The 27,697-nt window shown below is 37.2% G+C and overlaps 1 long non-coding RNA gene across 1 annotated transcript; it reads right to left on the reverse strand.

The window, feature by feature from the left end:
- Positions 1–1,030: 1,030 nt before the first annotated feature.
- LOC102486229 (uncharacterized) lies at positions 1,031–27,438 on the reverse strand. Its single transcript, XR_335732.1, has 3 exons — positions 27,314–27,438; positions 8,218–8,475; positions 1,031–1,227 (listed from the first exon to the last, which is right to left on the reverse strand). It is a non-coding gene; the product is annotated as an uncharacterized LOC102486229 (long non-coding RNA).
- Between the last annotated feature and the right edge of the window lie 259 nt (positions 27,439–27,697).

Genomic DNA, 27,697 nt, shown 5'->3' on the forward strand with positions numbered 1-27,697 from the left:
AAGCTCAGATCTCTTTTTTGGATTATGTTCCCAAAATCAGTGTATTTTCTTTTCTTTTTTCTTTTTTCTTTTTTTTTTTTTGAAGAGGATTTTGCTATAGGGTGCATGTGCTTGCCAGAGAGACAGAGAGACAGCAAGAAATCACCCCCCAGGAGGGATGGCACCGCAATCCCTTCTCCTCCATTCTCCTCTCAGGATCTTGGGCACCATGCACACACACCCAGCATGTGTTTAAGCCACCGGGTCCGGGACTCAAATTGCAATCGACTCCATGGGAGTCCAGCGACATAGTCATGCCAACTACTGATCTCCAGTATAATTTTTTAAAAAGTGTTTACAGTGTTATCCTAATCAGTTTTCTACTAGCCATTGTAGGTGTGGATGACAGCCTACATTATGCCCTAATTTTCAGAGTTTTGACACCTTGTGACAATCATTCTCACATGCTTAGTTCATTGGTTCATTTAGGAGTTCATATATTGGGTCATCGGGAAAGTACTGACACATTTTTCCATATAAAAACAGAAAAATACATCACGACTTTCCCAACCACTTAATACAATTTTATGGGATCAAACTCTCTGTCTCTTTTAAGCCTCCTCCTCTGAGGGATCTCCCTGATATTTCTGAATTCTCTGAAGTCACCCATGCAGACCCTCTCAAGCTTTCATTTACCTATTCACCTATGTACTTTGCATAACTGAGTTTGAATTTGGAGCCACATCAAGGGAGAATCACAAAAAAGAAGTCACAGAGATTTCTGTGTTTTCTCAGGATCATGGATTCTCTCCCGAGAAAGGAAAGTTTTCTCTCTAGAATTTTCTGGGTCTCTCGAACCACCACAGCTGCTGGGTCAGTTATAGAATTTCCTGGGGATTAGAGTACAGGAGCTAACAACAACAGCAAAACAAACAAACAAACAAACAAAAAAGCAGTAAATAATGAAGGGATTTCTCCCACTCTCTTGTTCTTTTAGGAATCCTCTTTTTATTCCTTGGAATGCCTGAGCTTTTTATGTCTTCATCCCGTATCTAATTTTGTGCTTCCTATAAGTCTAGGCCAGGCAGTATAAGAGAGGAGAAGAATAGTAAATTCACCAGCAGTTTAGTGGCACTTTGAATTCTGTTCTTGTTTTCAAGTTCAACTGCTACCATTTATTTGAGTCCTCAGAAATCTGTTTTGCATTCAGTGGGAGACGCCCCTGTACAGGTACATCCCTTTCTTGGCCTGTTTAAAAACAGAATTTTAAAAAGAAATCAGAAAAGAGTTGGATTGGAAATTGGAGAAGGGGAGTGCAGTTGAATATTACAGACAAGGGCAATATCATAAGTGTAAGGTGTTTAGATTTATTCTAATAACAATTAGACATGCCTAAGATTTTAATTAGAGGATAGATATAGTTACATTACAAACAGATCACTTGTATTGTTGTATTAAAAATAATCTGTGGGAATTTAAGATATTGTTGGTAGTTTAACCATCAAATACTAGTTCACACACACACACACACACACACACACACACACACACATATATATATATTTTAGAGGTAGGGCAAAATAATTTGCAATGGACTGAATGTAGGAGAAGAGGAAACCAGGAGAGAGAAATGATGCTGATGTTGTTAGCTTAAATAATTAGACAGATGACAATAACATTGACTTATATGTGAAAGACAGGCAAAAAGCAAAGATTGGGATTAAATCTAAAACATGTTTTTCCCTTTGGATGTGACACATTAGACACACTCATTGGTCACCCAAGTGCCAAATGGTAATGTCTGGTGGGCAGTTGGATAGCTTTTATTCAATTGTCATGGATCCGAGTGTTGACAAACTATTTTGCATATATTTAGCATAAATGCTTAAAAGAGAAAGAGAAAATCTTTGTAAGAGTATTCCTGAAACACTGAAGTATATTTGACAAATATTCATGATGGCTTAGTAATGCTGTATTATTATGCACAAATATCATTCTATGTTTTTCCTTAAAACTTTCCAGAAATGCATTTGATGACTTGAGTAGAAGTCATTCCTAAAGAAGCCCCTAATGTTTAAATTTTATTGCATTATCTTACAGATGTGAACAATTATTTGTCTCTTTGGTCTCTTCTACAATCAAAGCACAATATAATATAGTATCTTTCTCAATGTCTGGATGATTGGATCTAGAAAACTATCTTTCAGGGTTTTTATTTTATCAATAATAGCTCCCAGAGTTTTTTCTCAGTCCATGTCACTCTGATCTCCCTCTGTGTATGATGAACCCATGATTGTTCATCCTTCATTTAGTCGTCTGATGTCTAATGAGTAGCATTACTTAGAACACCCATTTAATGAAAAAAGACTCACTGCTTTCTGAGCCTTCTTATTACATAAAATTTAGACCTTGATGTTTCTACTTGCTCGCAAATCATGACAATCTTTCAACTTCTTATTATGTCATAATTATTAGCCTAAATCAAGAAATGTGTATACACTCACATACACCGTACACATATAGGCATATACACTCACATTCACTAAATGAGCAATACTGAGGTGATGTGTGCTTTCTACTTTCTATCTGTATTTCTCAGGAGGTGGCATGTAATGGGAGCCATGTTTCCCTAGCAAATAAGAGACAGAAACAGAATGGTATCTAATTAAAATGTTTACAACATTTCCCATGAGGTATAAGCCACTGACATTTTCCAGACTGCAAGCCAAGAAATGCTTAGGATTATACAGATGTACTTTGCAATCTACAAGTGCCATGCGACAAAAACATAGCTTAGACACAGTTCAGGAAATATGGATTGGATAACCTTTCTTTAGAACTCAGAAATTAAAAGTTAGGTCCGATGAGAATTAATGGTATGTTGAGCAGCTCATCTTTTTTCCAAGTAAATCAACAACCCATTTTCTCTTTTTCATAGGCCATCTTCCTCTGCAATATTTTATCTCATCTGTATCTAAGTCTGCCAAAAAACTGTAGTTGCATCATTGCATCTTTTTCTCCTCCAAACTCTCCTAATTCCAGCCTGAACACTCTGCTCTCCTCCTGTCACGATCTAGCCCTCCAACATGAGACTCTTTCCAAATGTGAATAATAATGCTAACCTCAGCTTCTCTTAGCTGTCCCAGTCCTCAATTCCTTATAATATTATTTCCTCATGTATTTAAGCTATAAAAGTTTTTTGAACAATTACTTTGTTCCAGGCATCCTTAAAATAATAGGAATCTATCAATAATCAAAGTAGGCAGATTTCCTACTCTCATAAAACTTATCAAGGACCAGCAGCTAGTGTAATGGCTATGTCGCTGGCTCCCACGTAGTCAACCATAGTCTGAGTCCCGGACCCAGTGGTTTAAACTCACACCAGGCACGTGTGCATGTGTCTCCAAGATTCTGAGAGTAGAATGGAGGAGAAGGGATTGTGGCATGGCCATCCTCCCTGGGGGGTGATTTCTTGCTTTCTGCCTCTGTCTTTCTCTCTCTTTCTGGCAAGCACATGCGCCTGTAGCAAAAACCTCTCCAAAATAAACAACTTATGATCTGGCAGGTGGACAGGGCAAAACAATTATCAATCAATAAACAATCTATATTAATTTCTATGGTGACCAGTATCATAAAAAAATGAAACAAGTTAGGGGAAAAGATAGTGCTAATGGGTGGAGTAATTTGAGCCTTTACATTAAATACCTTTGTATGAAAATCTTCACTTTCTTCGCAGATCGGTATTTCCATAGAATTGGTTCCTTCACTCACAAACTCACAAAGATATTCATGAGGCCACCCCCCAAAAAAGTAATCCTCAGGTAATTTCTCATAGTTCATTTTCTTATATCTGAAATAACTGTTTTTGGAACAAAAATGGAGCATGCACTTTGTAACTCTAAGCATAATTTCCTATTGGCAGTAGATATAGGTCTTTGCATTATTACATAGACCATCATCAGTTTCCCTTTTCATGTAATCTTTTACCTTTAGAAGATGCCCCAAAGTCTTTCTGTGCCTTTTCTAATAGAGACATCCGTCTATTGTGTCTGCTTAAAATTTTTCAAAAAAAAAAAAATTGCTACAGAAAGTGAGGAAAGGAAATATTCCGTAAATTGAGCCAGAGTTTATTCTTAAACTTATTTTCTTCACTAATCACTGTTGAAGGGCAAGGTGGCACTATACAGATAATCTTCCCTCTGTAGAGACATGGACTGAAGTGGGATAGAGTAGAGTGGATATCATTCTCCCAGTAACATCAGTGGAGACAGGATATCTTAACACTTTGAAACTAAGGAAAGCATTCCAAATTAACATTTCTATGAAACCAAGCTTTACCTAGAAAGTCTGCAGACACATTTAGAGTTCAGTATGAATTTGTTTAAGAATGGATTTATAAAGCATCTTAAATACCAGTGAATTTCCAAAACACACAGGCTACAGATGACCCTTCAATGACTATTATTTATGTCAGAAGTATTGTCCAACACTGCTTTAACTTATTTATTCTCATCTCAAAAGGGATTTATAGAGGACAATTTCTGGCTGTTTTTTGTTGTGTTGGTTTTGGTTTTTACTTTTGATAATCATGTCTCCACCCATGTGCAGTAGGTGCTCTGGTGGCCTGCCCACATGTCCAGAGCAGAGCAATCCATATGCACAAAAACAGAATGTCATTGGGTTCACTTTGACAAGCACACTGTCAATAGACCTAAGAAGAATAACATACTTCTTATGTATCAATAGCAAAATGAGCAAATGGAGCTGCTTTTTTGGGAGAGAGTCATCATAGGTCTCTATGTCCAATGATAGGTATTAGCAAAATGACAAAAAAAAAAAAAAAGAGCTTTATATACAATTTGGATTCAAATATAACAATGAAATATATAAGGCTGGCAAACTATTTTCCACTCTTCTAATTTTATTTTCATAAAGTAGGAAATGTAGATAATTAAATGAAAAAACTTAGCAATGTTAAAATCCTATAACAATGTTCACATGCTTTTATTTTATTACAGAAATTGGGAGATTTACATTAACTTTGGTAATCCAATCTCCTTTTGTTCATGCTGGTCATGTTCAAGGTTCAATGGAGAATGAAGCAGATACAGATTGTGCATGCACATTCCATACTATAATGTATCTTTACATGTTCATGAATATTCATTATCACATGTATGCCTAAATCTATGTTTGCCTAAATCTATGTTTTGTGTGTGTGTGTGTACATGAGTTTATCCTCACACAAATTTGTGAGGATAAACTCCATTCGTAAAGGCAAACACGGATTACAGGTAGCCCTGGAGCTAAGGAACAGCTTTGATTTTTAGTAGAATTTACGAGTCCACAGCTTTCTGATAAACCTAGTGCTTCTCTGAAATCTTGTATTTCTCCTTCTTTGCGTTGACAATCTCACCTTCCCGTGTCTGGGCTTCCACAGTTTCTTTTACTTGAAGTAAGCATGGTAAGGTGCTTTGGGATTTTTACATTGCTAATAGCAATTTTCGTGGAGGTGGCAATGACAAATTTCTGGTGTGTTCTACACAGTGGAACTCGATTGAGAACCAGCAGTCCAATCACAAGTAGCAAGCCACTGCTCAGGACAACCACTCTCTTGCCTCTGTGGCATCCAGTGAGGATGATCAGAATGGTCCCGGGAGTGATGCTGGCTTGCAGCTATTTCATATGTTGACTGAAGGGTTTTTTGTCAAGGCTCAACAGCTTTTGAGGCACATCTTCAGTAGGATAATACCTAGGCATTTTGCACAGTTTTACCACCAGGGTACCACCATTCTTGTCTCTACCCACTGGTAGTCATGAGAACCTTCTCCTTTTTCTTTTCAATTCTGGATTTAGTGGCTGAGTATTTCCTCTTGGACATGGCCTGGAATAGATGGCAAATCAGGATTATATGCTGATGCCTTGGACTACAGCCAGGTTTTGGCTACAATGGGGCTTCCCCTTCTTGGCCTTTTTAGCCTTGGGGTTACCCTTTTTAACCTCGTCACTGGCATCAGTCTTGTTGGCTTCAGGTTTCTTCTCCTTAGTATCCTGCTTCACAGCTTTTTCACCTGCCATCTTGTATAGTGGGAAAGAGCTATTGTATATATGATTTAACTTTGCTATTTTGCCAGGCATTTAGTTTGTTCTCTACCTTTTTTATTATTTATAATAATCCTTCACCTATGTAAGCCTGGAAGTCAAATGTCCCTTTCATCCCACAAAAGTTCAGTATGACCTCAAATCCTCTCATCGAGTTCAGAGCCAGCTGTCAATTTGATTGGGTTAGAGTCCTGCTTCTCACTATAAGGAACACTTAGCATGCAAACAAAAAGAAAAGTTCAATCCAAAGTGGTTAATAGATTTTGATGCCTCCATATTCGGCCCACATCAATTCTTTAAAAGTCCCTCCAGTGAAAATCAACCAGCCAGATATTGAGTTAATGGAATAACTTAATTTCAGACACTTAGCAATTCCCCATATATGAACATTTTATATGAATGGGTGAGCTTTCCTTTAAACACAGTTTTGTTTTTTTTAATTTTAGGATTTATTCTTGGTCACTTTTCCTGACCTTGTTTGTTTTGTCCCATCCCTCTGTCCTTGTACTTGCATTCAAATTTCCTCTTGCTGTCTAGTTGTCTTCTCTCTTGCCCTTGCCACTGGCAGTGAACACAGATATAACACATTATTCTTGGCTGGATTTAACATACTTTTCTAATATTTTTTCTGAAAATTGCTTATTAGATGAATTGACTTTAGACATTTTGTTTACCTTCTTCCACTCACTGAACCATTGTTAGGAAAGACGGCTCCACCTGCAGCCATCTTTCAGGTAGTGACACTCGTTCAAGTCTACCATTCTTTAACCTAAAAAGCATTTGTATATATGAATCACAGTAATAATTTCACAATACTCACTTTTCTTCTTCACCAAATCATGGTATATTCTGTTTGAAGAAATAAAACAATAAATGTAAAAACTTCTAATCACATGTCCTTGAATCAAGAGGGCTTCGTGTGTTTGATTTAGAAGTTATTGTTATTCCTGGCATTTTTTAGCCTATATGATTTTCAAAAGATCAATTTTCCTTGCAAAGCATGAATGCAACAAGCTGAGTCATCACCACTAATATTTCACAAGACTGCTGAGTGTAAGCACAAGTATTAGAATGGTCTTCAGGACATTTTCCCTTGGATCCTCTGGATCTACAGTCACAGCTGGACTTCATATGGTTTCAAAGTCACACAGCTGCTTGGGAAACCCCATGGTTCTTCTTTTGACAAACAGGAGTTGCTTAATAGCAGGAAAGCCAGAAATAAGATCCTAATTTCTCATAATAGAAATATAAATCATAATCTCTTTTGTGAGTAGCATTTTTATGCAGATTGATGTTAAATATTTTTCATCCTTTATCAATTTATTCTTTTATCTCTTCACTGTTGAACACATGGAAGCTACAGGCAGCCTAGGAGTGCAAATATTTACTATGTTTGAGATTTAGAGGAACAAAACGCAGCCAAAGGAAGTAAATACATTGCACTATATAGAATTTAAAGTAAACATTATATAAAGAGGACATAATTCATCCTTTGTTTTTCTGCTAGATAAAAAAATCATATAGCAAAACATAATATAAGATACAGTAGTTACCATACATTTCGCATAATGGCTTAAACACATTTTCTCTGTAGGAAGTATTCCTATGATAATAAGGCAATATGAAAAATCATCTGGGACAAAAATAAAATATGAATGCAAAAGATAACTCAGTGTTTGTGACACCCCAAATGCAATATAATATCATGAAAATATACATTTATTCATAATAGATACACACTGTGAAATCTTAAGTAAATATCAATATGTAATTTTGTAGAGTTCCCTGATTGTTTTCTAAAATACTAAACTCAACATTTAATAAGTTCAAAGCCTTTTGCCCCACACTGGTACCTCAGGTTCTGAATTAAAAATCCCTTATATTTTATAATGCCAACATGCAAATAAACACTAACCTAGCCATTAAAACACATTAATCAAGTATTGTTTATACTGTCTGCATTCATCTAGGTCACACCAATAATGTTAACACTTTTCTGACTGTATATGATTGTGGCAAAGGACGTTTATATTAACTGAAACTCTTGGGTAAAAAACTCTTTAGAGATTTTTATTAACATGCTTAGTGTGGTAGATACCACTATTTGTCCACTCAGAATTTATTTAGTGTTTTTACCTTGCTTTGGGTACCTCGCTTTGGTTTATGCTGTTTAATGAGTGATATACCCCAACCATAAAACTCTACTCCTTGCTTTGGCAGTCTCCTTTGCAGTTAAAAGTAGCTTGAGATCCATTTGAGGTTTCTGAGTCTTAGGAGAAAGTCTCTTAGTGAAGTGATGTGGCTTCCCTGGTAAATCTGTACACACCAAGTTTTCCTTCTTCCCTCCATTTCTTCTATGAACATGGCGATGATATCTAGGTTTGCAGAAGACATCTTGAAACCAGGAAAAGAAAAATATGAGAAAGAATGAAAGCATGTAATTATGGCAGAGTAGGAAGATAGTAAGAATTCATTCCTAACCCACATTCGCCTTTGTTTATTTAAAGGATAAAAGCTCTCTAACAAGGATGCTTTCTAATACATCTTTCCTAAACGAAATTCTATGTCTTTAAATCTTCACAAGAGACTTCTTTACTGAAACAAAAGTTTTACTAGCAAGTTTACCATGATTCATGTTCTATATCCAGATTTGAGAAATAAAACGTTATAGCTCTTGATCTATCCCAAGTCTGCATTATGCTAGAGCTGTTTATTTAGTTTTATCATTCTCTTTTTATTTTCCTGGGCCAGTGTTTTTTCCTCTCTTATTCTCTTCCAAGAGGATGCTAAAAATACCCTAAATCTGTGACTAAGGAACCTAAAAACTATTAGAACGGTACTGAAGAATCAAGTTTTCATGACATTGGATTCCATTATGTCTGATTCTATAACTCTTGATTAATTTGTAGTTGATGTAAGTAGATATGGTCTCTTGTTCAGACACTCATCTCATGTACTGTAACACCAGAAAACAAAAATAAGTAATTCTTGCACTAATCAGAGATTACTCTTAAAAATCTGATAATTAATGCCGCTCTCATTGACTGACTAATCTGCTGGATTGATGTGCTTATACTCGATACTTTAAGTGCTTTTAACTAAAGACACCAGATACACAGTGAAAGGAGACTAATGTGATGGAGATTATTTATCTAATATGAGTCCAGAGCCTACAGATTATAGAGTTGGAACAGTGGTTTATGCAATACCCAAGGTCACTCTGTTTCTGATCTTCAGAACTTAGTAGTCAGCGATGTTTCACCATCCGGTTACAGGGTGTCTGTGACACCCTAGAAGACAATTTCTTCAACACAAAGTGGATAAGAAAAGAATGCTTTTCTTTTCATTTGCCAGTCTTTTTCCTTAGAAAATTCATGCCCAGAAGGCAAGTAGGAGATTCCCCTTGTGAGTCATTGGCGGGAACTGGATCCTGTGCCCTTTTTATATCCATGAGTGGCAGTTGGGCAGGGGATTACTGAGTGGGCTGAAGAGAGATTTACCCCTCTTGTACATGCTATCATCCAAAGATATCCAAAAAACTGAGGTTATCTAGCAGTGAGTATAAGGATCTCTAAAGTTTATTGTTTTGGAGGGTTTTTATTTGTAGCTTTAAAAAAATTTTTTTAGGGAACCAGCAGTTATCGTAATGGCTATGTCGCTGGACTCCCACGTAGTCGACCGCAGTTCATGTCCCGGACCCGGTGGCTTAAAACTCACGCCGGGCGCGTGTGCGTGCATGCCCAAGATCCCGAGAGGAGAATGGAGGAGAAGGGATTGCGGCGTGACCATCCCCTCTGGGGGGTGATTTCTCGCTTTCTATCTCTATGTCTCTCTCTGTCTGTCTGGCGAGCGCACGCGCCCTACAGTGAAAATCTCTCCAAAAAAAAAAAATTTTTTTAAAGAAAATTTAAAGTTCCTGACTGCATTAGTTTCATAGGGCTGACTTAACAAAGTGCCATAAACTTGGTGTGTTGAAACAACATAAATTCATTTCTCCCATTTCTGGAGGCTAGATGTCTGAAATTACGGGATTATTGGAAAGGTCATGATATATTTCCTATTTTTTTTTATGAAAAAAAAAAAGTGTTACAACTTTTCCAAAGACCCAATAGACATTTGATATCAAGACATCAAGAGACCATGAAAGACCATAGGTAGAATCTGTCCTATGCCCTTGGCATGGTTTTTGAAGTTGCTAGTAGTGCCTCGCTTACACCCACATTACTCCAATCCACCTGTCATCACATGACATGTTCCCCTGTGCTTTCTTTCTGTATAAGGTCACAGATCATACTGGAGTAGGCCCTACACTGACTGAATCTTCACCAGATCATATCTGCAAAGACCCTATTTTTGAATTCACCGATATAGGAGGTTAAGACTTCAATGTGCAGCTTTGTAGAACATGATTCAACTTATAATATGATGAAATTGGAGGAAAGCCTGGGAATGTAAAGTAAAGGAAATGACCCTCAGGAAACACAAAAATAGAGCTATACTTGAGAATACATGTAACAGAAGCTAACACATAGTATTGTCAGAGTGTTACCAATGAAACTTTAAATTATTTTTAGTTTTTCTCTTTAAGATAAAAATTTGTGGGCTAGTTCCATAGCACAACAGTTAAGCACTGTGTATGGAAAGTCAGATCCTACAGGGTCAACTATGGTTGCAGTCACAGCCCTGGAGACTTAGAAAACATGCCAGGTGCCTAGTGTGTGTGCCTAAAATCCTGACAGGAGGTAGATATGGAGGAAAAGGATTGCAGTGTGACCAAATTTCATAAAAAGTGTGTTCTCTCTCTCTTGCTGGTGAGAACACATACACTCTAACAATGAAAGAAAAAAAGAGATTCAAATTTCAGTGAATGACAACTACATTGGTAATGTTAACAACATACCGACTTATTGGCAGAGTGCAGGGAAAGTAACACAACATTTTAATAGCCCAGTGAACTTTCGTGTGGTGACAAAGCAGGAGTTCCTCTAAAGAACATCTAGCTGTGTTCACTAAGAGGAAAGAGAGAGTGCTACTGAAGTAAAATAAAAATGCACTGCATGGTTTTAGTCCATCCTGCCGTCTGCTCCACCACTTGGGAACTAATCCCTTGACTGGCACTCCAGCAGTGGGAAACTAGAATGGTCCTGACACCCACTGGACGACTTGATGATGAGACTCTGTAGGAGGCACAGATGGTGTTCTAATGGTACTGGACACAACTGGACAATATGAATCAATGGGTGATGTCAGTAAACTCACAATCTGTTGATGTTGGGTGTGCATTCAGTGCATATCAGCTCTGAATAGGGATACAAATAAAATGTAATATTGACTCCTATAGTGATAGTAAATACTTAGAACATTTATAAACAGAATACATGTTTTCCTTAGTAATGAAAAGAGATTGTAGAGGGAGAATTCAAAGCTAAAGAAAAGAAAAATATGAATATAAATTTCAGTGATCATTAACAAAATACATACCAAACTAATTCGATCCAATGTGTAGTTTAACATACTGGACGAGGCTCGGGACACAAGAAAGGATAAAGATTAAAGAGACCAAGTTCAGAGAGACCTGTACAGAAATCTGGGTTCTGCTCATTGTTTCCTTTGTAACACAGAGTACAAGTAAGGATATGGTGCTTGTTATATGCATGTGTGTATGGACATTGGTATTTTTAATTAAATGGTTGAATGAAGGAGTAAAAAGTGTCTGTAGTCTTGTTAGTCAATTACAACATATTCTTTTCTTTTTTTTGGAGCAGCTTTTGTTATAGGGTATATGCACTTGCCAGAAAGACAAAGAGAGACAAAGAGACAGAAAACGAGAAATCATCCCCCAGAGTGGATGGCCACACTGCAATCCCTTCTCCTCCATTCTGCTCTCGGGATCTTGGGCACGCACGCACACACACCCAGTGTGAGTTTAAGCCACCAGGTCCAGGACTCGAACCCCTGTCAACTACATGGGAGTCCAGCAACATAGCCATTATGCCAACTGCTGGTCCAAGTTACAACATATTCTAACATAAATAAAAGTTTGGAGGAGGGACACTATATACAGCTAAAGCTCATTTTCAACTATAATGTACATTACACTATACATAAAATAGGAAACGAGAATAATCCTTGACCAACTCTGATGATTATCTGTATACCGATTGTATCCTTATGATGAGAAATGTGTAATCTTGTGCTTTCATTGAATCCCTATCCTGAATAAGGCACAAGGGTTGACATTAATAAAGTAGACTAAAATCACAGTCAAAGTCTCTGTGTTAAAAACATATAAACTATTTAAAGTTGGGATGGGAAGCCTGTGTGTTAACCTAAGGCAAAGAGAATTAACTGATAAGAGTTCTGAGTAGCATAGGGAGAAAAAACAGACAGGATTAATTTTTCTTGACTGGTAGACCAAGAAAGTCTTCACCATTTAAATAAAATTTGAAATTAAATACTGTATTTATTAGTAAGATCTGGTTGTGGTGTTTTGTTTTGTTCTCCTAGTACAAGAGAGATATTAGGGAAATAAAGACACTATAAATTACCAGTCAATGGGCACTGGAGAGCCAGCAGGGGATGTGGTGGTTAACATGCTGGACTCCCACATGGGCAATTGTGGTTTGAGTCCTGGATGTGGCAGCTTGCTTTCTCCTTTTTTCTCTCTCTTTCTCTTTTTCTGGTCAAATTAAAATAATAATAATAATAATAAATAAAATTAAATGACTTAAAAAATGCATTGGAAGTAAACAGCCTTTGTTCCTTGCATTTTAGTCCTGGGTAATTTTTTTTTTCCTGAGTTTATTCCTTCCATAAAGAAGGCAGAGAGAGAGAGAGAGATATCCCCAACAGGGTCTTCATTCCAAAATCCTTTCCCCACTCTCAGCCAGTCAGAATCATGAGTATGCACACTGTGCACCCAGGGTGCCTTGGAGTGTCTCAGGATGTTGACCCTGGACCTTCCTGTCTGGCTTCAGCATCACCACCAAAGCTGGCCTGTGATCCTTTTAATATGAACCAGTGTTTCTCTCGGCGTTGATTCACACACTCCCCAAAACTGATTGTAAGATTCATTTCACTATTTAAAGAGCTGCTACTGGGAACCAGCAGTTAGCATAATGGCTATGTCGCTGGACTCCCATGTAGTCGACCGCGGTTCGTGTCCTGGACCCGGTGGCTTAAAACTCACACCGGGCGCGTGTGCGTGCGTGCCCAAGATCCTGAGAGGAGAATGGAGGAGAAGGGATTGCGGTGTGACCATCCCCCCTGGGGGGTGATTTCTCGCTTTCTGTCTCTATGTCTCTCTCTGTCTGTCTGGCGAGCGCACGTGCCCTACAATGAAAATCTCTCCAAAAAAAAAAAAAAGAGCTGCTACTTAACTATACAAAAGTATATTAAGAGGAATAAAAAATGTAAAGGTTAAAGCTGTTATTAATCATCATGTAAATAAACAGTCCAATTCAAAAGTTGCAGAGGAAAATACAAATGTCAGTTGTGTTGCTTCTGAGATACCTTAACTCTATGAAGACAAGAAGGGGCGGGTGCTGTAATAGCCCTCCACTGCACTGGATTTATTTACATCTTTGCATTATATTCTCTTATGGAGCTCCATTTCTCTGTCTTTTTTGTTTAGATGTGGAGGAACTATATGTATGGAAAAATTTACTTGGGTTAGTTTAACCACTTATTTTCCTGAACTATTTGTCAATATGTATGTATTCCACCCAAAAAAGTACAAAGTTAAAGGACAAGGAAAAAATAATCCTTTTAAAAAGCATAACTGAGTTTGTGTTGGAGGGTACTTAGGCTGATATATGGCAGAATTCTGAAAAATAAATAGATACATCACTTCAGTACAAAACCCACAGCCTTTACTTACCAATTCCCTTGTGTTCAGTTAAGAGTTCAGATATTTTTGAAGGCACTACGGTGTAAATTAGAACACTCTCTAGATGTTTGGGCACTGTAAACGGCCAGACTAAAATTCACTTTTAATGAACCGTATTTTAATGCCAGTCTCTCTTGTCTTCTTAAATGACAAAGAACTCATCTGACTTTGAAATAAATGCTCAACTGTTCTTTTCCACACTCTGCCACTTATGTCTCTGTACTTTTCCTGCAATTTCAAGATGATTTAGAGGTGTTGAGTAGGAGAAAGGTTACCAAATTTGGGAAAAGAAAACCTAGAATCAGTGAGATATAGACTCTCTGGATAGGATACAAAAACCTAGTTGTGATAATTTTTTTACAGAAAACTAGAGGTTTGGAGGCCAGAGAAAACATAAATAAATACAGAGAATATGGAACAGAATAAATCATGTGTAACTACAAACTCAGAATCCATGACTTTGAGACAGGTGTAATTCCAGTGTCACTTTATCAGATATATAGAACCACAGGTTTAAAGAGAATCGTGGCCATAAGTTTTGTAGAACTCAGCCTGAGGATTATTTGGATCAATGTATCTGGAATTGCTTTTGCTTTGTAAACTTACATATATATGATTTTTTTTCTCTACTAAAACAAAACAAAACTCTATTGAATAACGAAACATTGGACAATATGCTAGATAAAAAATAAGGTTATATAACTTTCTAAATAAATTTCTTCTTTCAAAAGACCTGATATATTCAATATCTGTATCATTTTACCAGATCAAATAGTGGAAAGACTTGATACTATTTTGAGTTTGGGAAGAAATACTGTTATTTAGTGAGTCACTAGTGTGTATTTGACACTAAGCTCTTTACATATCTTGTATATGTAGTAATCCTTGTAGCAAGGCTGAAAGATGAGCTTTAGTATCTCCTTTTACTGGTAAGGCATATAGCTTCAAGAGATTTAATTATCTAAGGTAACAGAGCTAACAAATGGAAGAGCTTGGAGATTCAAACCATATTGAAACTGTCCCCAAATTTATGCTCTTTTCTCTCCAGAAAACTTATTTCACTGTGTGATTATGATATCTCTGAACAATCTAATAAAGCAAGAGTTGAGTGTCTTTTAGAGTAACCAACTGTCCAAGTGTGCCCAGGACTAGGGGTTTCCTGGCACGCAGAGCTTTCACAGATACAACTGGTAGAGGAAACCATGGATTTGGTAACTTATGTTTCATGAAGATCCTCTACAAAGAAAGAAATAAAAATGAAGATATTTCTCTTACTGGAATAGATGCATAAATTTATTATACACTTTCTTCTAGATACTAAAAGCTAATTGTGATCTTACAAGAATCAATGGGTAAAATTATTTATTGATTTACCTACAAATATAAAAATATACATATTTATAAATAAGTGAAATCATATAGGAAGTGGTAATAGCAACCTTTTTACTTATAGATTCTAGGATCTGTGCTAAACATTTCAGGAATAATTCATCAAATTAATTTTACTACTGCAATTAGTATATGAATTCAAATAAAAATGATTTTATTGATCCATACCCTTTTTAAGTTTCACAATAGAAAAGGAGATATTTTAAAGTAATAAATGTATGTTACAATTTTAAAGCAAGGGAAAATATGTGTTATGCTTTTATAAAAACTAAGTCTTTACTTATGATATGTTAAGCACTTAATGAACTTGACATATTTCCTCATGATCAGACCTTTCAACCTTGTTCCCTGAAGCTCACTATTCTCTGAAGCTCAATGTTAAAGTAGATAAAGCTGCCACACTGTTTATAGCCAGAAACTACTCAAAAATATTATGTTGAAAGATGATACCTTTAAGACATTTTTTGCTTCTTTCATCAATTCTATTATTTAATTTGAATTTATGAATATCAAAAGGTTTTTAAAATGGATCATGGGAAAGCTTCAAATCAGTGGGCCCTTTGAAATGCACTTGGTTTTACTGTATTGCTACTTCATTTGCTTCCTGCATTATACCACTATTTTGTTAAATTTTGCATCTGAAATGTAATTGCCTATTCAGTAATTCTTAGCATTAGTCAGATTTCTTGGATGACATAAATATTGATTTACTTTTGGTTTGCCTGATATAAAGAATCACAATCACTGAAGCATGAAAAAAAAAAAATCTCTCCGTTGAGAAGTCTATTCAAAATGCTTCCATTTGAGCAATTTGTGTTTATAATTTTTTAATATGCCAACTTTATTACCAAAGACAAGTGAATCTGAATTGGCTGAGTAGAATTTGGAAAGTGTTTTTGTGGATTTGTGACTGTCAGTCCTATTAGCACCATCAAGAAGTCAGCCATCATTATCACACCAATAGGATATAAGAAGAACCAACTGAGTTCCTTGTATTTGATAACTATTAATATTATGATGAATAAAACAAAATAAATAGGTAAAATATAGTCTACACTAGATAGAAATTTAATTTTCCTCCATACTAATTCCAGAAAGCCAAAAGGCTAAATATGTAAGGTCAGGGGTCTTAAAGGCTAAAAGGTATAAGGCTAAAAGATGCCTGGTCAGGGGCCAGCAGGTGACATCGAGGTTAAAGCAGCTGAATTCCACATGGCCGACTATGAGGTTTGGGTCCTGGGCCCAGTGGCTTCCAAACATGCTAGGCACTTGTGCATGTATGCCCCAAAATCCTGAGAGGGAAATGGCGGGATGGAGGAGAAGGCATTGCAGCATGGCCATCCTCCTTGGTGGGGAGGGCAGTGATCTCCCACTTTCCCTTTCTGTTTCTGTCTCTCTCTGATAAGCACACACACTTATTGCAAAAAAAGAAAAAGGAAAAAAGAGAGAGAAAAGAAAAATAAAAGGAAAGGAAAGGAAAGAAAGCTGGTCAGTAATTGGAGTAGTATGTGAACTAATTTCTGGAGGGATTCTCAGCTCCTGTACCATAGTACAATCATAATGCTTTCACACCGGAGGCAATGCCTGTGACAAGATAGCAGATGCTCTTTAGTCCACTGTTTTTCCTGGATAAAAACCAGGGTCTCTCAACCTGGACATGATTAGATTTTGAGCGGGGCAATTCTTTGTTGGGAAGGAGCTGTCCTGTGAATAGCAGGATATTTGGCAGCATTCTTGGCTTCTACCCACTAGAGGCCTGTAGCATCTCCCTCATCATAGCAACCAGAAGGTCCCCAGACATTGCCAAATGCCCTCTGTGGGGAGAAAATTCCCCCACTTGACAGCTTCTAGTATAAACTACAGTGTCTTCCTCCAATCCTTAAAGTGTATCATATATTAAAATTGGGTTATTATTCAAATAACTTGTAGCTATATAAGATCTGAGTTAGTTTCTTCAAGTTGGAAAATGGATATATAGGAAAAGACCAAAAGAGAACTTAATAAAGGTTGGGTCAAACACTTTGTCCTTTAACTCTGAGAATGGTAGAAGGCATGTCACCATTTCACATGACATCTGCCTCGATTATCACCTACTGTACTTTATTTGCACGTATTCAGCCAACAGCTAAGGACTTTATGAACCTGGCTCACTGCAGGGTCAGACTTCCATGCCCGTGAATTGTTCTTAAACAAATTTTCCATTGCATTAGGCACGGATAAACTTTTCTTTAATGTCAGGCATGCCTATCATCTTATTCCTCCTCATTTTCTTCTAGAATATGTGTAGACACTGAAAAGACACTTCTGCCCTATGGCTTTAGTTTCTGTAATACATCCCCCATACACTCAATTCAACTCTTTTTTAAATAATTTTATGTAATTTTTATTTGTTTTTAAGGGCAAAGTACATTTGCAGTGTTTATATCATCTGAAGAACAAAGTGGTTTGAAAATTAAACTTTATGGTAATATTTATAACAGTGACTTCTAAATTGCAGTCCTGTAAACGATACCATTGGATCAGTTGGGAATTTCTGTGAAATGCAAATTGCCAGACCCCATTCCAGACCCAGTGAGTCAGAAACTCTGGGGTGAGACCTAAGAGTCTGTGCTTTAACGAGCCCTCCAGGTGCCTTCAACACTGAAGTTTGAGACACAGTGGAGTATAGGCTTCATTTTGAGACGTGTAATAGTTTACCCATCAACTGGAATGTGAGCACCAAATAAATGTGCTTTAATAATTTTCCTTTAGCTATCAGTGTGAGAGCAGATTTGATAAGTCAGAGAGTTGTAGGAAAATAAAGTATACGCACAGTAAAACATGCATATTAATGTTAACTCTCAAGCTCACACTCACCCCACTTTTTTCTGTCTTTTAGTGCTGTGCTTCCAAAAGGCCATAAGACCTTTCTCTTGGCCCCGTAAATTGGCAGTAATTGACAGCCTGACTGGGAGTTGGGCTATAATTCCAAATTTGAAGGGGCCAGGAACATGAACTCTTGCTTCACCTCTGAAGATGGATATTAGTCAGGGGCGAGAAGCAATGGGGTATAGGGTTCCCTGGAAGCTTGGGTATGAAGCTGTGGCCTGCAGCCTTTGCATTCAGTACACCAAGTTCAATATGAGGGCTGCCAAGTGAATAGACCTCTCACCAACATTGCAGTCATTTTTCTTTTTAACCTACACCTGAATGACCCAGAGGGGTTATACCCAATGACAAATTTATCCACGTTGGCTGAAAAACTCCAAAGGTCCCATTAGCCTAAAGAAAATGGTGCAAGAGACTGACTCGATGTCGGGCTGGTACCCAATTTAGCAAATGACAAATAATAATATGATCCTGATAATTATAAGCTGTTTCATACCACTGATGTGTCAGTATCAGTAATTGAATATATAAATAAAACTTCCAATACTACCAGGTTATAAATCAATGCTTTATCCTGTCAACAAGTGCTTCTTGAGCATCTATTATATCCAGGAAAAATATATGTACTATTAAACATCATAGTCCTTGGCATCAGATTGCTCTCTGTCTCAGCAAAAAAGCCATAAACCGATAGTTATTTAACAATCAAATGTGATGATCAAGCACATATTTAGTGCTAAAATAAATTTACATATGGATTTTTAAAGGCAATATGATATTTTATGTTTTATTCTATGACTTCTTGTTTGATATTGTATTTCTCAGATAGTGTATATTTCCTGATATTTAGCTTAGGAAATAGGCAAGCAATTATGGAAGTGGTATTAAATCTTATTTTCCTATATACTTCTTATATCCTAATGCTTATTGTTTCTAAAATAAATTAAGGAAATTACACATTTTTCTGTAGGAAATAGAATTATTTTTTGTGTAAATACTGAAGTAACCCAAGCACTTGCACACGCTAGGCCACCCAGTTAGTTTTATAGGACTAGCCGGAGTAGTCAGAATCCACCTAGGAGGGTAGAAAAGGTGCCACAACCTCGAATTGGGGCAGCAACCAGAGAGTGAGTCATTCCTTCATGCAGAAAAGCACCAAATTTCTCTTTAAGGTATGACATGAAATGATAGAACTGGGCTATTGTAAAAATATATCCCATTACTTCTTGAAAAATAGTAATAATGATGTAAGATTTTTTTTTTTTTGGACAGAGATTTTTCCTAGATGTGCATGTGCTTGCTGGGGAGACAGAGAGAGACAGAGAGAGAGAAAGCTAGAAATCCCCCCCACCCAAGGAGGGATGGCCACACTTCAATTCTTTCTCCTCCATTCTCCACGTAGGATTTTGGGCATGCATGCATACACTCCTGGTGTGAGTTTCAAGCTGTTGGGTCCAGGACTCAAACCATGGTCATCTACGTGGGAGTCCAGCAATGTAAACATTATGGCACCTGCTGGTCTCAAGATTTTTAAAAATATAAATATCCAGTAAAAAGTGTTCCTTTTATAAATTAGCATTTATAAAAACAGTTTTCCCATAACATTCTACTTACTAGCTTGTTCTACTAGACCTTCAGACTTTAAAAGAATATAGACATTCATAAATAAAATAAAGCTGGGACATGAAATTCATATTCTAAAGAGTGACAGAAGAAAATTTACTTTTGTACACCACCCTCCATCCACCATCACCAAGGCCCTCTTCAATGTTTCAGTTTATATCTACTCCATTGCTCAATACAGAAACCCAGGGAACTCTCTCAACTTCTTTCCCTCACTCTTCACTTAAAATCAAATCCTGCATGGGGCCAACAGGTGGCATGGTGGTTCATGAGCTTGGCTTCCACATGATCAACTGTGGTTTCAGCCCCAGACCCAGTGACTTAAAATCACACTGGGCACATGTGTATGCATGCGCCAAATCTGCAGAGTCAAATGCAGGAGAATGGATTGAGGCATGGCCATCCCCCTGGGGGAGTGGCTTCTTGGTGTCTCTCTCTCACTCACTAGCATACATGCCATACAGTAAGTTGGAACCTAAAAAACAAAAACAAACATTAAAACAACTAAATCCTGTGAACTATGTCACTAAATAGTAACTCCACTCATCCTAATCAAAACCAATATTTGCTTCTCTCCTTAATATGCTGTAATCTGCTATTACTTTTGTTTCATCCATTTTTGCTTCAGTCAGTTTTTTACAAAGAGGACAGAGTAATCATTTAAGAGTAAATAAGAATGCTCCTTCTTAAAATGTTTTAGTGGTTTCCACTGCTGTTGGAATAATACTTGAATAATAGCATATTAGGTAACTGTTACTTTTATGCCCAGATGACAGGTGAGGATACCAAAGCTTTTAAAAAAATTAATCAAGAATGTATAATTGTCAAGCAACTAAAACAAACCAGTCTAAATCCAAATAATGGATCCCCTACCCATTTGCTGCCCTCTGGTGTGCTAGGTTTACAGCAATTCTAGATCAGCATAAAAAGGTACAGAAGCCTAATCATGCCAAGGTCTGCCAGATAAAAATATTTAGAATGATAATCATAGCATCAACAATTAAAATTTACCAAACCTGCATATTGAAAGAAGATCTAGAAATTCAAGACTCTGTGCAATGTTATATTTTATCCTTACAGCATAATTCATTAATTTGCTTGGCATAACAACACAGTAATTTGATCATAAATGAGTGGGATATGGAACTAAATATCCTGGATTCAATGTATCTTGTTATCTCTTTGCTATCTTCTTCCTTTAGAAGAAAATTCTTTTAAAAAATGCCATAGGGGCAAGCAATTATGGAAGTGGTATTAAATCTTATTTTCCTATATACTTCTTATATCCTAATGCTTATTGTTTCTAAAATAAATTAAGGAAATTACACATTTTTCTGTAGGAAATAGAATTATTTTTTGTGTAAATACTGAAGTAACCCAAGCACTTGCACACGCTAGGCCACCCAGTTAGTTTTATAGGACTAGCCGGAGTAGTCAGAATCCACCTAGGAGGGTAGAAAAGGTGCCACAACCTCGAATTGGGGCAGCAACCAGAGAGTGAGTCATTCCTTCATGCAGAAAAGCACCAAATTTCTCTTTAAGGTATGACATGAAATGATAGAACTGGGCTATTGTAAAAATATATCCCATTACTTCTTGAAAAATAGTAATAATGATGTAAGATTTTTTTTTTTTTGGACAGAGATTTTTCCTAGATGTGCATGTGCTTGCTGGGGAGACAGAGAGAGACAGAGAGAGAGAAAGCTAGAAATCCCCCCCACCCAAGGAGGGATGGCCACACTTCAATTCTTTCTCCTCCATTCTCCACGTAGGATTTTGGGCATGCATGCATACACTCCTGGTGTGAGTTTCAAGCTGTTGGGTCCAGGACTCAAACCATGGTCATCTACGTGGGAGTCCAGCAATGTAAACATTATGGCACCTGCTGGTCTCAAGATTTTTAAAAATATAAATATCCAGTAAAAAGTGTTCCTTTTATAAATTAGCATTTATAAAAACAGTTTTCCCATAACATTCTACTTACTAGCTTGTTCTACTAGACCTTCAGACTTTAAAAGAATATAGACATTCATAAATAAAATAAAGCTGGGACATGAAATTCATATTCTAAAGAGTGACAGAAGAAAATTTACTTTTGTACACCACCCTCCATCCACCATCACCAAGGCCCTCTTCAATGTTTCAGTTTATATCTACTCCATTGCTCAATACAGAAACCCAGGGAACTCTCTCAACTTCTTTCCCTCACTCTTCACTTAAAATCAAATCCTGCATGGGGCCAACAGGTGGCATGGTGGTTCATGAGCTTGGCTTCCACATGATCAACTGTGGTTTCAGCCCCAGACCCAGTGACTTAAAATCACACTGGGCACATGTGTATGCATGCGCCAAATCTGCAGAGTCAAATGCAGGAGAATGGATTGAGGCATGGCCATCCCCCTGGGGGAGTGGCTTCTTGGTGTCTCTCTCTCACTCACTAGCATACATGCCATACAGTAAGTTGGAACCTAAAAAACAAAAACAAACATTAAAACAACTAAATCCTGTGAACTATGTCACTAAATAGTAACTCCACTCATCCTAATCAAAACCAATATTTGCTTCTCTCCTTAATATGCTGTAATCTGCTATTACTTTTGTTTCATCCATTTTTGCTTCAGTCAGTTTTTTACAAAGAGGACAGAGTAATCATTTAAGAGTAAATAAGAATGCTCCTTCTTAAAATGTTTTAGTGGTTTCCACTGCTGTTGGAATAATACTTGAATAATAGCATATTAGGTAACTGTTACTTTTATGCCCAGATGACAGGTGAGGATACCAAAGCTTTTAAAAAAATTAATCAAGAATGTATAATTGTCAAGCAACTAAAACAAACCAGTCTAAATCCAAATAATGGATCCCCTACCCATTTGCTGCCCTCTGGTGTGCTAGGTTTACAGCAATTCTAGATCAGCATAAAAAGGTACAGAAGCCTAATCATGCCAAGGTCTGCCAGATAAAAATATTTAGAATGATAATCATAGCATCAACAATTAAAATTTACCAAACCTGCATATTGAAAGAAGATCTAGAAATTCAAGACTCTGTGCAATGTTATATTTTATCCTTACAGCATAATTCATTAATTTGCTTGGCATAACAACACAGTAATTTGATCATAAATGAGTGGGATATGGAACTAAATATCCTGGATTCAATGTATCTTGTTATCTCTTTGCTATCTTCTTCCTTTAGAAGAAAATTCTTTTAAAAAATGCCATAGGGCATATGCAATCACTAGAGAGAGAGGTAGAGAGAGAGAGAGAGGGATAAAGGACACTCAGTGGAGTGTGGCCATCCACACTCCCTTTCCCATTTCTTCATCTTGTCAGGACTTAGGGCATGCACACATATGCACCTGGCATGTTTTTCAAGCCACTGTGGTAGGATTCAATCTGCAGTTGGTCATTTGGGGTTTGGCTGCTCTTAACCAGTAGGCTATGAACTGGTCCAAAACACTAATAAGCCTCAGTTTTCCCATGTTGTGAAATGGTTGTTACATTATTTCTTTTACTTAATTGTGTTGAACACAGAAAGGAGATGTTATAAAATAGTTTTAAATGGTCACAGTATCATTAGAGGTGTATTTACATATGATTCTGTGTTTGGATGTATTTGCAAAACTGACTTAAGTTATTGGCAATTTATTTATTTTATTTATTTGTTTATTTTTATTTACATTTTTAATTCATTTAATCACATTATTTAGCTTACAAGGTGATTATTTCAATATGTGAACATTTCTCCCTGATCGAGTTGATCAAAATATAACACTACCTATCTGTCTCAACAATGCTGTCTTCGTATCCCTCCTTCAAATGTTTTTTCCCCAGGCCCCACTCCTCCACACACACCACATCTGGCATTCACATCCACCTCTTGTGTTTGTACATCCTTTAGCCCATCTGTTTCAGTTAGAGTGCGGACATCTGGTCTATATTAAGTGGGGACATACAGTGTCTCTCCTTCATAGCCTGGCTTCCTTCACTCAGCAGTAAATCTTCCACTTTCTGTCAAATGCCAGTGTTTTGTTATTCTTAATGGCTGAATAGTATTCCATAGAGTATACGTGCCACAATTTTTCAATCCATTCAGCCATACGGGGGCATTTGGGTTGGTTCCATGTCTTAGCAATCATGAAAAGTGACACAATAAACATTGATGTGCAAGCACTTTTCCAGTGAGAAATTCTTCTGTCCTTTGGGTAGATGCCAAGAAATGGGGTTGCTGGATCATATGGCAGTTCTATTTGTAGATTTTTGAGGAATCTCCAAAAGGTTCTCCACAGTGGTTGGACTAATTTACATTCCCACCAGCAGTGCAAGAGAGTTCCCCTTACATCACACCCCCGCCAACACTTACCAAGTTATTGGCAATTTAAATCATGCTTTCAAATAAGTAAATCTGTGTTGACAATGGAGATTTGGTAGAGACAGTGGAATGGAGTTATGATAGTCAAATAACAAATCTTTTTCTTTTCTTTAATATTATCAATTTTACAGAAGTATTTCATGAGGACAATTTAATTGAATTTTTTTCTAATTAATTACTAGTAATTAATTTATAGTTTATTTGAATCTGTCAGAGTTCAGTAAGAGAAGCAGAACTACTAGAAGATGGAGAAATACCTAGAAGATAGATGATAAATAGATATTTTTTGTAACAAGATTTGACTTTACACAATTGTGGGAAGCTGCTTACATATTCTCTGCAAAACCCTGGTCTTCGTTTCTGATACTAAAGCATGAAGTCCACACAGAATGTGGTTGGGAAGGTAAAATGGATATAAAGCAGGGAGGCCAATAACAATTTAGAACTGATAAGCTCAAGCTGAAGCTCCAGGAGGATTTAGTCCAGTAAAAACAAATGCTGTGATGGAAGTCACCTAATAGAATCAATAAGACAAAAAGGTAGCTGACCAATCCTTTGGGAAATGATGCTGTCTTGGGCATACGGTGTTGGTTTCTGCTATTGACAAAAGGGAGACTCAGCCTTGGCTAGAGCTGCACTGACATGGGTGAGTGGAAATTCATGTTGCCGACTCCATGGATAACCTCCATTCCTGCCATGATGGCCACTTAATTCATGAACCCCTTGCATAGTGGAAGGGGACTGGGCAGAACACTGGGAACAGAAGGCTTGAAGTCAGTAGTTTACAGTAAGCTGGAACCTACAAATTTGAGCTGCAGCTGCATGAGAACATGCTGAAATCTATGTGATTTCTTGATGCCTCTGAAATTTGGACATGGGTGTTCTCTAAAAGCTGGAGTTTTGGGGAACCAGCAGTTAGCGTAATGGCTATGTTGCTGGACTCCCACATAGTCGACCGCGGTTCGCGTCTCGAACCCAGTGGCTTAAAACTCACGCCGGGCGCATGTGCGTGTGTGCCCAAGATCCCGAGAGGAGAATGGAGGAGAAGGGATTGCTGCGTGACCATCCCCTCTGGGGGGTGATTTCTCGCTTTCTGTCTCTATGTCTCTCTCTGTCTGTCTGGTGAGCACACATGCCCTATAGGGAGAACCTCTCCAAAAAAAAAGAAAAAGCTGGAGGTTTTTTTTGTTTTGTTTTGTTTTTCCCTTATGAAGTTAAACATTCATCTTGCCCAGGAGTCAAAAGAAACTGAAGGACATGCTAAGGAAAAGTGGAGCAAATGCAGGCCTAGCTGCAGTCTCACACCAGTGAAGTCAGCTGACAGGTAGGAGCCAATATTTGTGAGTTGAGAGATGGTTGCCTTTTCGCTCTTTCTCTAAATCTCATAGAAGAACCTCCTTGTGGTCCACTCTAATCAGAAACATAGAAGAAAAAGAATTCTAGATAAATGTAGTCCAACTAGTGAAGTTACACATTACACAGCTGCTTTAAAATGGTGAGAAACTGGGCCATCAGATGGTATCGTAGTTAAGATGCAGGATCCCACAGAGAGCGAACTGTGTGGTTTGAGTCTCCAACCTTGCTGCTTGAAAAACACACTGGGCATGTGCGTGCACACATGTGTGTGCATGCATGTGTGTGTGTGTGTATGTGTGTGTGTGTGTATACATGAATGCCCAAAACTCCAAGAGGAGAATGGAGGAGAGGGTATTTTCTGAGGGTGATTTCTCACTTTTCCTCTTTCTGTCTCTCGCTGGGGAGCACATGTACCCTATTAAAAAAAACTTAAAAAAAATAAATTGTAAGAAATTTTAGACCTCTCCATGATTGAAGTCACCATGAATTTTCAGTTTGGAGAACTTTATTATAGACATAGTAGAAAGATTTTAGAACAAAAAAATCTGAGTACTGGGAGTTTCTGTCATAGTATAGCCATTACCAAGACATGTGAATTTTATTAGTTATTTATTTTCACCCAGCCTTCATTTCTCCAGCTAAAAACAATATGGACACATGTAATTATCTTTGAGGCCTCACAGTGTAATATAATAGGTGAAACTGATTTTCAGGCTGCTGTGAATTGAATACTAGTTATACTACCTGTGTGACATTGTATGTGATCTTAGTCTTTCCATGCCTGTTTCCTCACTTGTAGATAGAGATAGTAATAATTGCCTAATCAGGATCCCTTAAGAATTGAATAAATAAAATATTTTTATTTTTATTTATTTTTATTTTTTGAGAGAGATTTTTACTATAGAGTGCATGTGCTTACCAGAGAGACAGAGAGAAAACAGAGAGAGAGAAAGCAACAAATCACCCTGCAAGGCAGATGGCCATGCCATAATCCCTTCTCCTCCATTTTCCTCTGAGGATTTTGGACACATGCACACAGGCCAGGAATGAGTTTTAAGCCCCTGAGTCTGGAACTTGAACCATAGTCGGCTGTGTGAGAGTCCAGTGACATAACCATTATGCCATCTGCTGGTCCCAAAATATTGAATGCTCTTAAAAATCACAAGAGGTTTTGTAGTAAGTACATTTTAAATGTTAACTAAGAGTAGTAATTGGCTTGTGAATTTTCTAATTCCTTGTTTATTGTAGTGGTCTAAAACCATACTGATTATCTCCAAACCCTTGCATTGGCTTAGGAATTAAAAAGAAATTGCCAGAGGTCTTTATAAATTTGTTTTGTCATTTGTAAAGCATATGATTTTTCTCTTTTTTGATGCTGATGCTATTAAAAATGCTTGAATATCTATAATGAGGTGGACATGGTATAAATATGCAAATAAAGCAATTATTTAGAGCCTTAATGAAGGGTTAGTGTAACGGGGTATGGAGGGTTATTAAAGGTATAAAATATGCTGACATAGGCACTTTCTCTCTTTAATAGCAGTGTCCAAAAAAATGGATTTAAAGTAACTTAAATAAATCTGATGCGTGTTTAGAGAACTATCAAAAATATTATTTTAGACACTAAATCTGGAGTCAAAGTAGAACCTTCACTTTCTTTTCATTCCCTCACCTATCTCTTAACTTGCTTCAATAATCCCAAATATCATGTAAGAATGTGTTACGAAACCCACTCACCTCAGCCTTCCCAAATAGCTGCCTACTGCTCTTGCTCTTCTGAATGCGTTCTCTTTCTTCATTCCCTGCTCTAATTGACAGTATATAAGAAAGACCTAGCTAAAACAGAATCATTTGGAAGAATAAGGAAGAATTATATTTAAAGAAGGAAAAGAACAAAAAGGAAGTTACTGCTTCATGAAGTTAAAAATTCCAGCAAGTATCACTGGCTTCCAAAGTGACTGGTTCCAGAATTCCAAACAATGCATTGACATTCTGTTTTCTTCCTTCTCTTCTCCCCTATCTCCCATGTCAACATCTTTGGTGACATATCATCTGTACCAGCAAGTTTTCTCTGTGTACCAAGCATAATGGCTTTTAGCAGCTCTAGGATTTTGTTGTTAA

This window comes from Tupaia chinensis, unplaced genomic scaffold (assembly GCF_000334495.1).
Source record: "Tupaia chinensis unplaced genomic scaffold, TupChi_1.0 Scaffold000519_1, whole genome shotgun sequence".
In the NCBI taxonomy this organism is placed as follows: domain Eukaryota; kingdom Metazoa; phylum Chordata; class Mammalia; order Scandentia; family Tupaiidae; genus Tupaia; species Tupaia belangeri.